This window comes from Mus caroli, unplaced genomic scaffold (assembly GCF_978045245.1).
Source record: "Mus caroli unplaced genomic scaffold, Mus_caroli_1 scaffold_15, whole genome shotgun sequence".
Taxonomy (NCBI): domain Eukaryota; kingdom Metazoa; phylum Chordata; class Mammalia; order Rodentia; family Muridae; genus Mus; species Mus caroli.
The window spans coordinates 20,442,915-20,462,217 of record NW_028227270.1 but is presented as its reverse complement, the minus strand read 5'-3'; the positions used below and the strand labels follow the sequence as shown (position 1 = coordinate 20,462,217).

At 42.4% G+C, this 19,303-nt stretch overlaps 1 pseudogene; it reads right to left on the bottom strand.

The window, feature by feature from the left end:
• Window positions 1–2,411: 2,411 nt before the first annotated feature.
• The window catches only part of LOC110307730 (glyceraldehyde-3-phosphate dehydrogenase-like), a 108,814-nt pseudogene continuing 91,922 nt past the window's right edge, over window positions 2,412–19,303 (bottom strand).

The following is a 19,303-nucleotide window of genomic DNA, read 5'->3' as shown; positions in this document are numbered from 1 at the left end:
GAGAGGGGAGGTAGTGAAGACCCTGTACATAGATATGTTTTACCAAAGCTTCATGGTGAGCTGCGATGGTAACTAGAGAGTCTTTGATTACGTTGATCATTTCTCATGTACTGGAGACTGTTACAGCGAAGAGATTGTTCATGAAGTTCCATGAAGCTAATTCCAGAACCAATAAATTCAGGTATCTGGTAGTTTCATTTTATCCTTTTATTAATCTTTTGGTTTACTTTTTGAGACACCATTTCACTATGTAACCTTGGCTGGCTTGGAACTTGGCTATGTAAAGCAGGTTGGACTTGAACTCTATAGAGATCCACCTGCTTCTGTCTCCTGAGTGCTGTTACTAAAGGTGTGCACCACCAATGCCTGGTTACATTTTATTTTTGAAAAACTTGTGTTTTTTCTACTGTTGCTGAGATAAACAAAATGAGAGAGTTTACTTGACCTATACATCTGTCACACACAGTCCATCACTGAGGAAAAGTCAGGCTGGAAACTCAAAGCAGGAACCTGAAGTTGACAACTGAAACAGACTTCATGAGATTCCATGGCTCATTTAGCTTGCTGTTTATGCAACCCAGGACCACCTGCCTAAAGACAGCACTATCCACAGTGGGCTGGGCCCTTCACATCAAGAACTAATCAAGAAAATGCTCTACAGACTTGTCTACAGGCCAATCTCATGGAAATATCTTTTCAGTTAAGGCCCTGTCTTCCCAAATGACTGTAGTTTGTGTCATGTTGGCAAAAACTAAGCAGCACAATTTGATTGCTCTGAACTTGGTAAAAAGTTCCCTTGTCTATTCAAGGTATTAAAGGTATTTTGAAATTGAGATGTCTTGGGCACTGACCCACAGAAAAGAAGCCAAAACTTACCAGAACAGATGCAGGATCTAAACAGTGTATAGGATGGTCCCAGCAACTACCAGCTCCCCTCCTGTTACCAGGTTACAATCTAGGAAGATGGAGACGGATGTTTCTCTCAGGAGTACTTTGACCAAAGAGACTGACTTCCAGACTGAATCGGTTGGGCTTTAGGGTCTCCTCAGGACTAGATTGCAGAATGTAACTTCAGTGTCAGATTTATGTAAACACTTCTGCTGAATTACATTGAAGACCACATTTATAATCATAAATCTTAGGGGTAAATTGAGCATTCACACATACAGGAACACTGAAAAAATCTGTTTTTTTTTTTTTTTTTTTTTTTTTTTTAATCTCCCCAGCAGTCAAGGTTAAGAGGTAGGCAACAAGTTTGAGAGGGAGAATAAAATGAACCCAACCCATTTGAAACAGGGATTATAAAGGCATGAGAGATTTCAGTTTCAAACTCTGACTTCATTTTGAGCAGGAAGTAGGAGCAAAGCAGGTGTTGTCCACAGCAGGGCACATGTGTATGGATATTTCCTTCCCTGATGCTCAGTGACGAGAGCGGTGAAATTTAAGATGATATGATTTTCAGGCCCTTATATATGCTCCATTTCTATGGTAGGTTGACACAGAGGCCTACAGCTGAAAGTCAGTATTCTCTATTATTTTACTGCACAGCGATGGTTCATTTCCCCACTTTGCTAAGTGTACGATCTTGCATTATTCCAGGAAATGCCTTTTTTTTTTTCAGACAGGAACTACAGCACATCTTTTTCCTTATGACAAATGCCATATAGATAAACATCCTAGCAGAACTGGCCATCCTTCAGGGCTCTTTCTGTGGCATATTTGTGGTGATATGTATGGTATACAAACAGACTTAATTATAGATATTACAGTCTCTGCTATGCTTCCTGGTGATGGCTCAGAATGTCACGTCTCAGTGTACTTTGAAGAAAATTGGAATTTAAAAGTTCATTTTGAAAGGGAAGAAGGAAAAATGAGATTTCTGTGGTATGTGTTAAAGTGCCTAGTGTTTGTTTTGAGGGGGAAGTCAATCATATTACCTTTCTTGAGTAAAAGGAAGGAAGAGATATGCTTGCTTACCTGGATTTTATGCTGTTGTCATTGTTGAGGTTTTTTTGTGTGTCAATTTATTTTATTTCTAACTGTGTGCTGATGTTGACTAAATACAATAAAAAAAAAAAAAAGAAATTATCCTATTGTTGCCACCTCTTAGACAGGATGGAAACATATTGAGAACACACAAGAAAAAAATTATCTGTAGATATGTTATTATTACTGATGGTGTTTTCTAATTCTCTTTTTCCAGATCACACCAATTTAAGGAAAAAGGCATAGAGCATCAGATAAGAGCGACGGTCATGATCATGTGACCTTGAGCACTTTTTGGGCCGTATCATTGAGACCTCAACTCTTCCCAGCCTCCTTCACCTCCCAAACTCCCCCTCTGCCTTGGTTTGGTTCTGACTGATGAATGTTCTCTTGAAATACTCCTGGCTTCTCAGATATCCATTCTACTATTTCTGGCTGCCTTTGCCCTGCGGATTGGCAGCCTCAGTTGGAAGGTCACGGGCACCACCTTGATGACCTTGCAGTAGCCGTATGCTTTTTCCTTCCCTTGTTCCTCTCCGCTTCAACTCTGGAGCCGAGGAATCTCCTAGAGAGTAGTCTGGATCTTTCTGTCTTTCTAATGCTATTTTGAGCAACTTTACAGGTCCAGTCCCTGGGGTTGGGTTGAGGATGAAGGATCTTTCGATGTCAGTCAGTTCTCCGAGTTTTGTCACTGACTGAGAGGCATCTGAATACTTCAGCAGTCTCACAGTTCGGGAGAGGGCTTTCTGTCTTCCCGACAGGACTTCTATGAGAAATTTGGGGCAGAGTTTCAGAGACTCTGCCAATTGATTCTGTTGGCTAGGAAAAGCGTCAGTTTCTCAGGTAAGAAACTTGCCCAAGAGCCAGTTCTGCTGTGATGTAGCTCAGCAGACAGGGCTGCAAATTAAATTCTACGTCTGAAAATCTTTTGAAGCATTTTAAAAAGTAAAATTCCCCCATAAGTGTGCTGACCTGTAATTTCACTTAAATACCTAGAGTCTTAATTAAACCAGTTTTTTTTTTTTTTAATCCATTTTCCATGGCAATCCTCTAGGGGAGTCAGTGCTTTCCCATTTCCCAACATCTCTCTCAATTTTCTACAAATAGTAATGAGATTATGTAAATGAAACTTTGGGTTTTGAATTTTGACCATATCCCTTACCTCTTGTATTAATATTTCTACCCCATCCTGGCCTTTTACTTTGCAATACTAGAGTTTGCAATAAACAGTTCTAGATGGGTAAATTAATTCTCACTGTGTCTTCCCCAGTTGTAGTGGTTGGAATAGGGTTGGCCCCCAACGACTCATGTGTTTGCATGCTTTGGCCTATGGGGAGTGACACTATTAGGACGTGTGGCCTTGCTGGAGGAGGTGTATCGCTGTAGGGATGGGCTTTGAGGTCTTCGAATCTGCCCACTGAGGAAGAGACCTTCCTCCTGGCTGCCTGCAGAAGGCAGTTTTCTTCTGAATGCCTTTAGATCAAGATGTAGCTCTCTTGACTCCTTCAGAACCATGTCTGCCTGCATGCTGCCATGCTTCCTGGTATGATGATAATGGACTAAACCTCTGAAACTGTAAGCCAGCCTCAATTAAATGTTTTCCTTTATAAGAGTTGCCTTGGTCATGGTGTCACCTTACAGTAATAAAACTCTAAGATACCAGTCAAGGGCATTTACTGGGTGCCCACATGTCTGGTACCAGACACTGTAAAACATTGAGTCTCTGATCACAAACACTTATAGTGAAGCTGACTCTGTTGAGTCAGGAGGAAGCTAGGGTGTGTTCTATAGGATATCAGGGGCCATATGTATTGCCAGTGCAAGAGGTTTTAGAAGGGTGAAAGTGTGGCAGGAATTTAGAATTCCAAGAGAGAGGTACTGAAGCAAACAAGCATAGGGAATAGCTTAGCAGCCTGGGTCTCCACTTGGCTTGGGCTATGTATCCATTTCTCTTCTAATAATGCAAATCCTTTGCCCATAAATACTCCTTAGCACGATGTACCTAGCAATCTGCTAGCAACTGGAACTCCCACCTGCATTAACCTGTATACAAACCCACTCCAAACAGCGTAATGAGTTTCTCCTTTCTTTAATGCCATCAGTCAGAGTCTACTCATGGATCTCAATACACTTGTGAACTATGGACAATGGTCATTCAATCTAAACTGGTTTTGGGTACATGTGCAACAAGGCAAACTGTGTCCTCTAGTGAACTTTTAGGGGTCCTCTTTTATTTATTTATTTACATTTTTTTTTTTTTTTAGAGACAGGGTTTCTCTGTATTGCTCAGGTTGTCCTGGAACTCACTCTGTAGATCAGGCTGCCCTCAAACTCAGATATCTGCCTGCCTCTGCCTCCCAAGTTCTGGGATTAAAGGCATGCACTACCACTGCCCTGCTTTAAAGATTTATTTATATGAGTACACTGTAGCTGTCTTCAGACACACACCAGAACAGTGCATCTGATCCCATTACAGAGGCTATGAGCCATGATGTGGTTGCTGGGAATTGAACTCAGGACCTCTGGAAGAGCAGTCAGTGCTCTTAACCACTGAGCCATCTCTCCAGCCATCCTCTTTTATTTACTATCACTTGCCTATGTATAATTGGATGTGCATGTGATTAACTTTAGATGAATCATGGGAAGGTCATGTATAGTAGAGAAATGGTTATATAATTTAATATGTTACTTAAACCAAGGAACCACCAGATATGTCCCTTGGCAACCAAACCTTTGCTTTGCTTGAACTCTATAAAAGGAAACCTTGAGTAATGATCAGGGCTCTTGAGTACTTGCACTCATGGGGCCTATTGTCACTGCTGACCATATTTATTTCTGAGCTGTACTATTGCCTTGCTTTGACTAAGGTTTCCTGCTATTTTGTAATATGTGTGAGCTTTTATTTTAGTTCTTTGAGTAAGAGGCCAAAAACTTGGAAACAGCCACTCAGAGTTTGATCTCTGGTAGCTGTACCACAGTATGACCTTGTCTTACATTGGTCTTTCAAGTCAGCTGGAATGGGTTCTAAATTCATCTTCCTTGTTAATATGCAGATATGACCTTTAGGCATGCACTCGTTTTGTTTTTGTTTTTGTTTTTTTTTTGAGACAGGGTTTCTCTGTGTAGCCCTGGCTGCCCTGGAACTCACTTTTGTAGACCAGGCTGGCCTTGAACTCAGAAATCCTCCTGCCTCTGCCTCAGGCATGCACTTCTTATTTTCCTTTTTGTCATACGTCTTTTTTAATTGAAAACATTTTTTCATATAATGTATTCTGATAATGCTTTTCTCCTCTCTCAGTGCATCCCAGATCTCCCCTCTTCCTACCCACTCAACTTTATATTCATTTCTTCTCTTTCCTAAAAAACAAAGAACACACACACACACACACACACACACACACACACACACACACAGAGAAACACATACTCCACAAAACCAGAAATCAAATATTCAAGCAAAAGACCAATAATGAAAAAAAAAAGTTCTAACCAAGCAAAAGGAGTCAAAAGTTCTATAAAAATACCACTTCAGAAGTATCAATGAGTTCATTTTGTGCTGGCCATCTGCTCCTGGGCGTGGGGCCTGTCCTGAACTGAGACTCTGCTGGAGAAAACAGATTTTTTCTTTGCCAGTGGGTATCATCTAGGCACATATATCAACCCGTTTGCATCCTAGTGTCCTCTTTTATAAAATATGAATGATGAAATAGTACATTCTTATCTAGAACACTGTGATCCTCTTGATTGTTAACTTGAAGAGATTTAGAATCATCATAGATATAGGTTTCAGGGTGTGCCTATGTGGGATTATCTAGGTTAGGTTAATTGAGGTGTGAAGAACTACCCTAGATAAGTCAGGGTTATGGATTGAAATAAAAGAAGAAAATTGCTTGGCAGAAGCATTCATCTTCCTCTGCCTCCTGATGGCAGATGCAATATGGCCGACTCTTCCACTATGATTTCCCACCACGATAAACTGTACCTTAGACACTGAGCCCAAATAAGCCCCTCCGTCCTTAAACTGCTTCTTGTCTGGTACTTTAATCACAGCAATGAGGAAGTAACTAATGTAAAGATAAGATGAGAACGCCTTAGCACAGACCCGGGGACACATTGCCCAGTAAAAGATAGTCTTTATGCTAAATAGCACATTGGCATCTTTTTGGCATCTGTTTGTCTTAAGAAGGGTTCAAAGACTGGAATAACAGTAGAGGTTTTGAATGGTCAGACTACCAAAAGCCAGAGAGAGAGAGAGAGAGAGAGAGAGAGAGAGAGAGAGAGAGAGAGAGAGAGAGAGAGAGAGAAAGAGAGAGCTGCATCTTTTTTCCCCCTATTGGGAGCTACTGACCTCTGTTAGAGAAGGATCATGGGAAGACCTTGTAAAAAAACCAAAACCAAACCAAACCAAACCAAAACAAATTTGCTTTTGTCCTTCAGGGGAATAGAAAATATTGAGTTTCCTGACTTTTAAGAGCAGAAAGGTAGCAATTTACTCAATAAACAGATTGAATAGATTTCTAGAACTTTAAGAGGCCTCAGAGACCATCTAGTCTAACTTCTTTATTTAACAGGGGAAAGAAACAGCTGAGGGCCAGAAGTGCAGACCAACTCTGTCATCCTCTTTAGACCATGAGCTTCCACAGGAATAAGCACTTTTCTTCTAACTTCTAGCCTTTTCTACTATATGCTGTGCCTAGTTGTTTATTAAGACAACAAGAGGCATGTGGTGGTACATGCCTGTGTTTCTAGACACTCAGGGGCTGGAGGCATGAGGAGTACATATTCAAGGTATGTTTGGATAAATTTACTTGGAGCTCTTGCTTCAAAGTAAAAGAAGGGGCTTGGGATGTAGGTCAGTGGTAGGACATTTGCCTATCATGTGTGAGACGTTGGATTCAATAGCCATTTTGGAGAGGGAGATAGACAGGCATTTCCAGCAACCTTCAATAATTGACTATCATGCCAAATTATGCTCCTTGATATAGCACTGACACTCTGAATAAACAGTCTATTATAAAATTCCCGGCGAGAAGTGTTGGTGATTTAGATTAAGGCAAATTCCAAAGGCACAATGTTGGATATTAAATTTAGAGATATAGAGGGATATTGTGTGCTTAAATCTTAGACGAGAAAGTGAGTGGAAGAGGAAAAAAAAAGCTCCAAACTTGCTTTTTGAGGCAGGTTCTTTGAGGTCTTTGAGCCCCAGGTTGATGTTGAACTCACGATGCAGCTGAAGGTGACCTTGAACTCCAGATCCTTATGTATCTTCTCCTATTTGCTGTGATTCCTAGTGTGTGCTTCCACACCCTGTATCCAAACATTTCGACTTGAGTAATTAATTGAGAGAAGTGATATAATTAAGTGGGATGGGGAAATCTTTGGACCTACCATGTTTGGTATGCCCAGGAAGATTCTGAGTGCACACTGGAAGCCTCAGTGTACGTTCTGTAGCTCAGTAAAGAGAGTTAGGATGAAGATATAAATTTGGGAATTGTCAGTGCAGAGATATTTATGGGACTGGATGAGATCATCTAGGGATGGGATAGAAATAGAAAGGAGAAGAATGCTGAGGGTCTGATTCTGGAGAATTCCATCTTCTAGAGGGTTAGCTGAGGAAGGGTGCCAGCCAGTGAGGAAGGGTGCCAGCCAGTGGGACCCAGGGCTTATTACTTGGAGAGTTATTATTATTATTATTATTATTATTTTTATTAGATATTTTCTTTTACATTTACATTTCAAATGCTATTCCCCCAACCCCCTATACACTCCCACTTGGAGAGTTTTTGAAGATCCGGTCTGTTGGTTCTTCTTAGGGTGTTTAAGGCTTTACACCAAGTAATTCAGTAGGGTTGTTTATAATGAGAGGGGGGGAATGTAGAATTATGTGGGGTGGATAGCAGGGAAGGTAAGGGAATTAGGACTGCGTGTAACAAAGTCAAGTCCAAGAATGGATTAGTAGGAGCCTCAAGAAGACCCTGTAGGAGAAGATTTAGGTCCTGCTTTTGCCCCCTGGACGAGGTTCAAGAATTTGGGTCAAACTTAAAGATGGAGAGACTATTATACATAAAAATGAGAGTAGAATTTGAAAGGTTTGGAAGCTATAGAAGACGCTCTCTGTTGAAGTCTGATGTACTAAAGCAAGTGGGGTGTGGCGAGGGTCTGGCCTGAAAGGGTACATGTAAGAGGCTGCGTTCTAGAGACATTTGGAAAGGATGAGTGAAGTTTAAGAACAGAGGCCCCTGTGTGGTTTAAGAGCCATACAACTATGTTAGGGTGATTTTGAATATTTTCCTTATTTTTGAGAAATTCACACATGTATACAATCACAATCACATGTGATCATATCTACCTCCCCTTTCACCATTCAATCCCCATATCCTTCTAATATGCCCCCTCCCAAATTCGTATCCTTTTTAAATTGATGACTCACCAAGTCCAATTAGTTCTGACCATATGTGGATAGGTGCTGGGCCACTAACCATAACGTGGGAAAGCTACCTTTTTAAAAGGAAATCATGAACCTCTCCCTCTTCCCCTCTCCCTTTTTCCCTCCAACCCCCCAACCTGCCAGGGTCTCATGTATCCTGGGCTAGCCTTGAATTTACTTTGTAGTGGAGACACTTCCTTCCCCCACCTCATGAGTGCTTGGGTTATAGGCCCGAGTCATCCTCTGAAGGGTTAGGGATCAAACCCATGGTTCTGTGTGATCAAGATAACCACTCTACAATGAATGCACGGAGTCACATGCCCATCTTTTCTTTTCCTTTTTTTCTTTGTTGTAGTACTGAGAACACAGGACATAGGGCTCTACACATGGCAGACAAATGCTCTATCACTGTGCTAAACCCTCCAGTCTCTGCCACCGATTCTAGGACACAACTGGTAAGGGACGATAGTTTGATTTCACAAACTTTGTTCTGTATCTTGACTAGATAATAAAAAATTTAACAAAAAAGTCTAGTGAATTGGCTCTTCAAATCTTAAAAGATAGCTAATTAGCCGATTACTGTGTTTCTGTTTGTACAAAGGCCTGTAGCTGAAGCCAAATGATCTAATAAGCTCAGCTCAGACTTCAGATTTGATGGTCTGCCAGGTGAATATTGACATGACTGCATTTATTTATGAGGTTGCTGGTCATTTGAATTGCCCTGTGAGGGCTTGAGTTATTTTACAGTGCCATTCTCTCTTGCTTAACTAAATGACATTAATCTTACCCTTCAGTTAGCAGGGACTGTGGGCCAAGGAGAGATTTCTGTGAGCTAAGGAAGATGCTTTTAGTGACTGGAAAGTGTGAGTGCTTTGCCTGAAAGACATGGAGCTCTTCCCACTCCCCAAAGACTTGTGATATCCTGACTGGGGTTCACAAGGTGGAACAGTCATGTTCAAAATTGCTTAAGGAAAGAGAGAGAAAAAGAGTGGGGGTGGGGGTGGGGAAACCCTTTCAGGAGCTTATTTATATAAGCACTCATTACCATATAATCGTTTTCCTACCCTTGTTTGAACTGTTGTATTTCCTTGAAAGGAATTATTATTATTGCTTTAAAACTCTCACATTTGGAAATTTCCAGCAAGCATTCTCTCTAAAATGAGTCCAAGTTCAAAAGCCTTACCACACATGTCATTTTATGTACGTTCTGAATTACTATGTAAGAACACCCACCACTTAAATCCAAAGAAAAGTTTGCTTCTCCCTTTGCCAAATTCTGCTCAGGATGGTCCCTATTTAGGTGAGTTAATAAATATTAGACTGGGAGAAACTTAGACATTGTCTGTTCTGTTTCCTCCTCTCTCTTTCAGGCGAGAGAGCAGAAAGAAGAAAAGAAGCAGAAAGAGTAAAGAGGTGAGGCATTTGTCCAAATTCATACCTCTGATAGATGGCAGTGATGCCAGGAGCTCTCTCAGTCTGTGTGTTCGTTTGATTTATTGCTGGCAATGATAATTTTGCATGCTGGTTGCCTTTGTGTCAAATAGGTACAAGCTAGAGTTATCTGGCAAGAGGGAATTTCAGTTGAGAATATGCCTCCATATGACTGGCAGTAGGCCAGGCAGTGGTGGTGCACACCTTTAATCCCAGCACTTGGGAGGCAGAGGCAGGTGGATTTCTGAGTTTGAGGCCAGCCTGGTCTACAGAGTGAGCTCCAGGACAGCCAGGGCTATACAGAGAAACCTTGTGTTGGAAAAAAAAAAAACCAGGAGAGAGAGAGAGAGAGAGGTAGTAGACACATTTGGTGGGGCATTTTCTTGATTAATTGTTGATGTGGAAGGCCACTAATGGGCGGTGGCACCCCTAGGCAGGTAGTCCTGGGTTAAATAAGAAAGCAGGCTGAGCAAGCCATGAGAGTAAGCTAGTAAACAGCACCCCTTCATGATCTCTGCTTCAGCTCTTGTTTTTATGTTTCTTTCCTGCTCGAGTTCCTCCTTTGGCTTCCCTCAATGATGAATTATGATCAGGATATATGTATTAATAAACTGCCCACGAGAGACCTGCCCTGCAGAGAGCGCCATCTTGGCTCCGGGACTCCGCCGAACTTAGTCTACAGGTTAGAGTGAGGACCACAGAGGCAGACAGCTTCTGGGACAGGCGGGAGCCACAGAGCCGCTGAGGCAGCACCCTTTTGGGGCCGCAGACATCCGGCACCCTCCCAGTTGGGGGACAGTGACCTGCCCTGTAGGGAACGCCATCTTGGCTCCGGGACTCCACCGAGCTTAGTCTCTACAGGTCAGAGTGGGGACCACGGGGGCAGACGGCTTCTGGGACAGGCAGGAGCCACAGAGCTGCTGAGGCAGCACCCTTTTGGGGCCGCAGACATCCGGCACCCTCCCAGTCGGAGGACAGTGACCTGCCCTGCAGGGAACGCCATCTTGGCTCCGGGACTCCGCCGAGCTTAGTCTCTACAGGTCAGAGTGGGGACCACGGGGGCAGACGGCTTCAGGGACAGGCAGGAGCCACAGAGCCGCTGAGGCAGCACCCTTTTGGGGCCGCAGACTTCCGGCACCCTCCCAGCCAGAGGACAGAGACCTGCCCTGCAGAGAGCGCCATCTTGGCTCCGGGACTCCGCCGAGCTTAGTCTCTACAGGTCAGAGTGGGGACCACGGGGGCAGACGGCTTCTGGGACAGGCAGGAGCCACAGAGCTGCTGAGGCAGCACCCTTTTGGGGCCGCAGACATCCGGCACCCTCCCAGTCGGAGGACAGTGACCTGCCCTGCAGGGAACGCCATCTTGGCTCCGGGACTCCGCCGAGCTTAGTCTCTACAGGTCAGAGTGGGGACCACGGGGGCAGACGGCTTCAGGGACAGGCAGGAGCCACAGAGCCGCTGAGGCAGCACCCTTTTGGGGCCACAGACTTCCGGCACCCTCCCAGCCAGAGGACAGAGACCTGCCCTGCAGAGAGCGCCATCTTGGCTCCGGGACTCCGCCGAACTTAGTCTACAGGTTAGAGTGAGGACCACAGAGGCAGACAGCTTCTGGGACAGGCGGGAGCCACAGAGCCGCTGAGGCAGCACCCTTTTGGGGCCGCAGACATCCGGCACCCTCCCAGTTGGGGGACAGTGACCTGCCCTGTAGGGAACGCCATCTTGGCTCCGGGACTCCGCCGAGCTTAGTCTCTACAGGTCAGAGTGGGGACCACGGGGGCAGACGGCTTCTGGGACAGGCGGGAGCCACAGAGCTGCTGAGGCAGCACCCTTTAGGGGCCGCAGACATCCGGCACCCTCCCAGTCGGAGGACAGTGACCTGCCCTGCAGAGAGCGCCATCTTGGCTCCGGGACTCCGCCGAACTTAGTCTGTACAGGTCAGAGTGAGGACCACAGAGGCAGACAGCTTCTGGGACAGGCGGGAGCCACAGAACCGCTGAGGCAGCACCCTTTTGGGGCCGCAGACATCCGACACCCTCCCAGCCGGAGAACAGTGACCTGCCCTGCAGGGAGCGCCATCTTGGCTCCGGGACTCCGCCGAACTTAGTCTGTACAGGTCTGCTGACAGAGGATACTCAGAATCCCCAGAAGAACAACCTCTGAACAGAGACAACTATAACAACTCCAGAGATTACCAGATGGCGAGAGGTAAAGGTAAGAATCTTACTAACAGAAACCAAGACCACTCACCATCATCAGGACCCAGCAATCCCACTTCGCCCAGTCCAGGGCACCCCAACACACCTGAAAAACTAGACCTGGATTTAAAAGCATATCTCATGATGATGGTAGAGGACATCAAGAAGGACTTTAAAGAACTACAGGAGAACATGGCTAAAGAGTTACAAGTCCTTAAAGAAAAACAGGAAAACACAACCAAACTGGTAGAAGTCCTTAAAGAGAAACAGGAAAACACATCCAATCAGATGATGGAAATGAACAAAACCATACTAGACCTAAAAAGGGAAGTAGACACAATAAAGAAAACCCAAAATGAGGCAACACTGGAGATAGAAACCCTAGGAAAGAAATCTGGAACCATAGATGCAAGCATCAGCAACAGAATACAAGAGATGGAAGAGAGAATCTCAGGTGCAGAAGATTCCATAGAGAACATGGGCACAACAATCAAGGAAAATGGAAAATGCAAAAAGATCCTAACTCAAAACATCCAGGAAATACAGGACACAATGAGAAGACCAAACCTACGGATAATAGGAGTGGATGAGAATGAAGATTTTCAACTCAAAGGACCAGCAAACATCTTCAACAAAATTATAGAAGAAAACTTCCCAAATCTAAAGAAAGAGATGCCCATGAACATACAAGAAGCCTACAGAACTCCAAATAGGCTGGACCAGAAAAGAAATACCTCCCGACACATAATAATCAGAACAACAAATGCACTAAATAAAGATAGAATACTAAAAGCAGTAAGAGAAAAAGGCCAAGTAACATATAAAGGCAAGCCTATCAGAATTACACCAGATTTTTCACCAGAGACTATGAAAGCCAGAAGATCCTGGACAGATGTTATACAGACACTAAAAGAACACAAATTCCAGCCCAAGCTACTATACCCAGCCAAACTCTCAATTAACATAGATGGAGAAACCAAAGTATTCCACGACAAAGCCAAATTCACACATTATCTCTCCACGAATCCAGCCCTTCAAAGGATAATAACAGAAAAAAACCAATACAAGGACAGGAACCACGCCCTAGAAACAACAAGAAGGTAATCCCTCAACAAACCTAAAAGAAGACAGCCACAAGAACAGAATGCCAACTTTAACAACAAAAATAACAGGAAACAACAATTACTTTTCCTTAATATCTCTTAATATCAATGGACTCAACTCCCCGATAAAAAGACATAGACTAACAAACTGGCTACACAAACAAGACCCAACATTTTGCTGCTTACAAGAAACTCATCTCAGAGAAAAAGATAGACACTACCTCAGAATGAAAGGCTGGAAAACAATTTTCCAAGCAAATGGTATGAAGAAACAAGCTGGAGTAGCCATTCTAATATCAGATAAGATTGACTTCCAACCCAAAGTCATCAAAAAAGACAGGGAGGGGCACTTCATACTCATCAAAGGTAAAATCCTCCAAGAGGAACTATCAATCCTGAATATCTATGCTCCAAATACAAAGGCAGCCTCATTCATTAAAGAAACTTTAGTAAATCTCAAAGCACACATTGCACCTCATACAATAATAGTGGGAGACTTCAACACACCACTTTCACCAATGGACAGATCATGGAAACAGAAACTAAACAGGGACACAGTGAAACTAACAGAAGTTATGGATCAAATGGATCTGGCAGATATCTACAGAACATTTTACCCTAAAACAAAAGGATACACCTTCTTCTCAGCACCTCATGGTACCTTCTCCAAAATTGACCACGTAATTGGGCACAAAACAGGACTCAACAGATACAAAAACATTGAAATTGTCCCATGCATCCTATCAGATCACCATGGACTAAGGCTGATCTTCAATAACAAAATAAATAATAGAAAGCCAACCTTCACGTGGAAACTGAACAACACTCTTCTCAATGATACCTTGGTCAAGGAAGGAATAAAGAAAGAAATTAAGGACTTTTTAGAGTTCAATGAAAATGAAGCCACAACATACCCAAACTTATGGGACGCAATGAAAGCATTTCTAAGAGGAAAACTCATAGCTCTGAGTGCCTCCAAAAGGAAACTAGAAAGAGCACACATTAGCAGCTTGACAACACACCTAAAAGCACTAGAACAAAAGGAAGCAAATTCACCCAAGAGGAGTAGACGGCAGGAAATAATCAAACTCAGGGGTGAAATCAACCAAGTGGAAACAAGAAAAACTATTCAAAGAATCAACCAATCAAGGAGCTGGTTCTTTGAGAAAATCAACAAGATAGATAAACCCTTAGCCAGACTCACTAGAGGGCACAGGGAAAGCATCCTAATTAACAAAATCAGAAATGAAAAAGGAGACATAACAACAGATCCTGAAGACATCCAAAACACCATCAGATCCTTCTACAAAAGGCTATACTCAACAAAACTGGAGAACCTGGATGAAATAGAGAAGTTCCTAGACAGATACCAGGTACCAAAGTTGAATCAAGATCAGGTTAATGATCTAAACAGCCCTATATCCCCCAAAGAAATAGAAGCAGTCATTAATAGTCTCCCAACCAAAAAAAGCCCAGGACCAGATGGGTTTAGTGCAGAGTTCTATCAGACCTTCAAAGAAGATCTAATCCCAGTTCTTCACAAACTATTCCACAAAATAGAAACAGAAGGTACTCTACCCAACTCATTCTATGAAGCCACAATTACTCTGATACCTAAACCACAAAAAGACCCAACAAAGATAGAAAACTTCAGACCAATATCCCTTATGAATATTGATGCAAAAATCCTCAATAAAATTCTTGCTAACCGAATCCAAGAACACATCAAAACAATCATCCATCCTGACCAAGTAGGTTTCATCCCAGGGATGCAGGGATGGTTCAATATACGGAAATCCATCAATGTAATCCAGTATATAAACAAACTCAAAGACAAAAACCACATGGTCATCTCGTTAGATGCGGAAAAAGCATTTGACAAGATCCAACACCCATTCATGATAAAAGTCTTGGAAAGATCAGGAATTCAAGGCCCATACCTAACCATGATAAAAGCAATCTACAGCAAACCAGTAGCCAACATCAAAGTAAATGGTGAGAAGCTTGAAGCAATCCCTCTAAAATCAGGGACTAGACAAGGCTGTCCACTTTCTCCATACCTATTCAACATTGTACTTGAAGTCCTAGCCAGAGCAATTCGACAACAAAAGGAGATCAAAGGGATACAAATTGGAAAAGATGAAGTCAAAATATCACTTTTTGCAGATGATATGATAGTATATATAAGTGACCCTAAAAATTCCACCAGAGAACTCCTAAGCCTGATAAACAGCTTCGGTGAAGTAGCTGGATATAAAATTAACTCAAACAAATCAATGGCCTTTCTCTACACAAAGAATAAACAGGCTGAGAAAGAAATTAGGGAAACAACACCCTTCTCAATAGTCACAAATAATATAAAATATCTTGGCGTGACTCTAACTAAGGAAGTGAAAGATCTGTATAATAAAAACTTCAAGTCTCTGAAGAAAGAAATTATAGAAGATCTCAGAAGATGGAAAGATCTCCCATGCTCATGGATTGGCAGGATCAACATTGTAAAAATGGCTATCTTGCCAAAAGCAATCTACAGATTCAATGCAATCCCCATCAAAATTCCAACTCAATTCTTCAACGAATTAGAAAGTGCAATCTGCAAATTCATCTGGAATAACAAAAAACCTAGGATAGCAAAAACTCTTCTCAAGGATAAAAGAACCTCTGGTGGAATCACCATGCCGGACCTAAAGCTCTACTACAGAGCAATTGTGATAAAAACTGCATGGTACTGGTATAGTGACAGACAAATAGACCAATGGAATAGAATTGAAGACCCAGAAATGAACCCACACACCTACGGTCACTTGATCTTCGACAAGGGAGCTAAAAACATCCAGTGGAAGAAAGACAGCATTTTCAACAAATGGTGCTGGCACAACTGGTTGTTAACATGTAGAAGAATGCGAATCGATCCATTCCTATCTCCTTGTACTAAGGTCAAGTCTAAGTGGATCAAGGAACTTCACATAAAACCAGAGACACTGAAACTTATAGAGGAGAAAGTGGGGAAAAGCCTTGAAGATATGGGCACAGGGGAAAAATTCCTGAATAGAACAGTAATGGCTTGTGCTGTAAGATCGAGAATTGACAAGTGGGACCTCATGAAACTACAAAGCTTCTGCAAGGCTAAAGACACCATCAATAAGACAAAAAAACCACCAAGAGATTGGGAAAGGATCTTCACCTATCCTAAATCAGATAAGGGACTAATATCCAATATATATAAAGAACTCAAGAAGGTGGACTCCAGAAAGTCAAATAACCCCATTAAAAAATGGGGCTCAGAACTGAACAAAGAATTCTCGCCTGAGGAATACCGAATGGCAGAGAAACACCTGAAAAAATGTTCAACATCCTTAATCATCAGGGAAATGCAAATCAAAACAACCCTGAGATTCCACCTCACACCAGTCAGAATGGCTAAGATCAAAAATTCAGGTGACAGCAGTTGCTGGCGAGGATGTGGAGAAAGAGGAACACTCCTCCATTGTTGGTGGGATTGCAAGCTTGTACAACCACTCTGGAAATCAGTCTGGCGGTTCCTCAGAAAATTGGACATAGTACTACCGGAGGATCCAGCAATACCTCTCCTGGGCATATATCCAGAAGATGTCCCAACCGGTAAAAAGGACACATGCTCCACTATGTTCATAGCAGCCCTATTTATAATAGCCAGAAGCTGGAAAGAACCCAGATGTCCCTCAACAGAGGAATGGATACAGAAATTATGGTACATTTACACAATGGAGTACTACTCAGCTATTAAAAAGAATGAATTTATGAAATTCCTAGCCAAATGGATGGACCTGGAGGGCATCATCTTGAGTGAAGTAACACAATCACAAAAGAACTCACACAATATGTATTCACTGATAAGTGGATATTAGCCCAAAACTTAGGATACCCAAGATTTAAGATACAATTTGCTAAACGCATGAAACTCAAGAAGAATGAAGACCAAAGTGTGGACACTGTGCACCTTCTCAGAATTGGGAACAAAACACCCAGGGAAGGAGTTACAGAGACAAAGTTCGTAGCGGTGATGAAAGGATGGACCATTTAGAGACTGCCGTACCCAGGGATCCATCCCATAATCAACTTCTAAACGCTGACACCATTGCATACACTAGCAAGATTTTGCTGAAAGGACCCAAATATAGCTGTCTCTTGTGAGACGATGCTGGGGCCTAGCAAACACAGGAGTGGATGTTCACAGTCAGCTATTGGATGTATCACAGGGCTCCCAATGGAGAAGCTAGAGTAAGTACCCAAGGAGCTAAAGGGATCTGCAACCCTATTGTTGGAACAACATGATGTACTAACTAGAACCCTGGAGCTCTTGTCTCTAGCTGCATATGTATCGAAAGATGGCCTAGTCAGCCATCAATGGAAAGAGAGGCCCATTGGACTTGCAAACTTTATATGCCCCAATATAGGGGAATGCCAGGGCCAAAAGAATGGGAATGGGTGGGTAGGGAAGTGGGGGGCGCTATGGGGGACTTGTGGGATAGCATTGGAAATGTAATTGAGGAAAATATGTAATAAAAATATTAAAAAAAAAATAAACTGCCCACAAGTTACCCTTACTTATGGTGTCTTTGTCACAGTAATAGAAACACCATGACACTTTGGCTACTCCATTCAAGAGATGTTTGTCAGATATTTTTCAACAAAGAAGCTGTTTTTTTTTTTTTTTTCCCCTCCTGGGTTTGTTAAGTACTTGGACAGAAGTGTTTTGGCCCTGTATCTATTTTTTTTTCTAAACTTTGACTATTCCCTAGAGCAGTTCTTGGTTCAATTAATTTTTACTATTATGCTTACCAAATAGCATTTTCTAATTCTCCCATTCCTCCTTGGTTAGAGTTTCACTGAAAAGGAGTTCTTTCTTTCCTTGGACTCATGACTTTCTATGTATCCAATGGTTTATAATGTCATAATATATGTCCATTCCTACCTTTTTCCCCTTTTAAAGACGGGGTCTCATGTAGCCCAGGCTGGCCTCAAACTTGCTATGTAGCTGAGGAGGGCTTTGAACTTCTGATCCTCCTGCTTCCATCTCCTGAGTGCTGGGATTATAGGCATGAGTCACTATGCCCAGTTTAGGTGCTGCTGGAGGTTGAAGGCCAGGTTCTGGGCATCTCACACAAGCTCTCTGCCAGTCGAGCGGCACCCACAGCCTTTATCCATAATTATTTTGAGGAACAATTTTCTACAAACACTGGGGAATCTTACATTCTCACTAGCAACATGCAAGGGTTCCAGCTTCCTCAGCTCTCTGCCAACTCTATTATAGCTGGCCCTTGTAGGGGGATATAATATTTTGTTTTTTGGCTAAGCCTTTGAGTTTCTCTAAATGTACTCTTCTGACACTGCTGCATATTTATTGCAGGCATAAATAGCCAACCCGTTTTAGTTGGGTTGTTAGTCCGTTTGGCATTAATTTGTGGTATTCTTCGTAGATTCCAGGCATCAGACCCTTATCAGATACATGGCTTGTGGATTTATTCTCATTCTGCAGAGTTTATTTTCATTCTTGAAGGTCTTTGATGAGGCAAGTATTTTTAATTTAATGTGGTGCGGTCTGGCTAGTTTTCTTGGTTGCTACCTTTTTAGTGCTGCACCTCAGACTTCACAGACAAACACAAGGTCCCAGAGCATCTCCTGGTGTTTTACTTGGAGTTATGCTTCAGAATATACATTTTGAATTTTATCCGTTGTGAACTGATATTTTTGTAAGTTATTTGCTAAGGGCCTCATCTTATTCCTTTGCAAGTAGATATTCACATTGAAGAGACTGGGAGCCTGCCCTCTCCATTTTTTTCTCCAAAATTTCTGAAAATTTCTTTAAATTTAGACTAATCCAGTGCTTTGGGCCTTTTCATCTCAGCCTTGGAAATAAGTATTTTCCCAAGAACCCCTGGCTGCTTTTATTGAACAATGGTATTCAGAAACCAATATTTAGATTAGGGGTGCATTTAAGTACTGAAAACTGTTGTTCTCTGCACTGCAAACAATTTTTAGTGAAAGCTGTGTTGCATTATCTTTCTCCTCCCGGCACTCATTATGCCTAGTTTAATGTTTTTGTTGGTTTGTTTTATAAAGTTAATTTTCCAGCTAGAAAATGTGGATTATTAATTTTTTTCTTAGCAACCAGATCTTAAT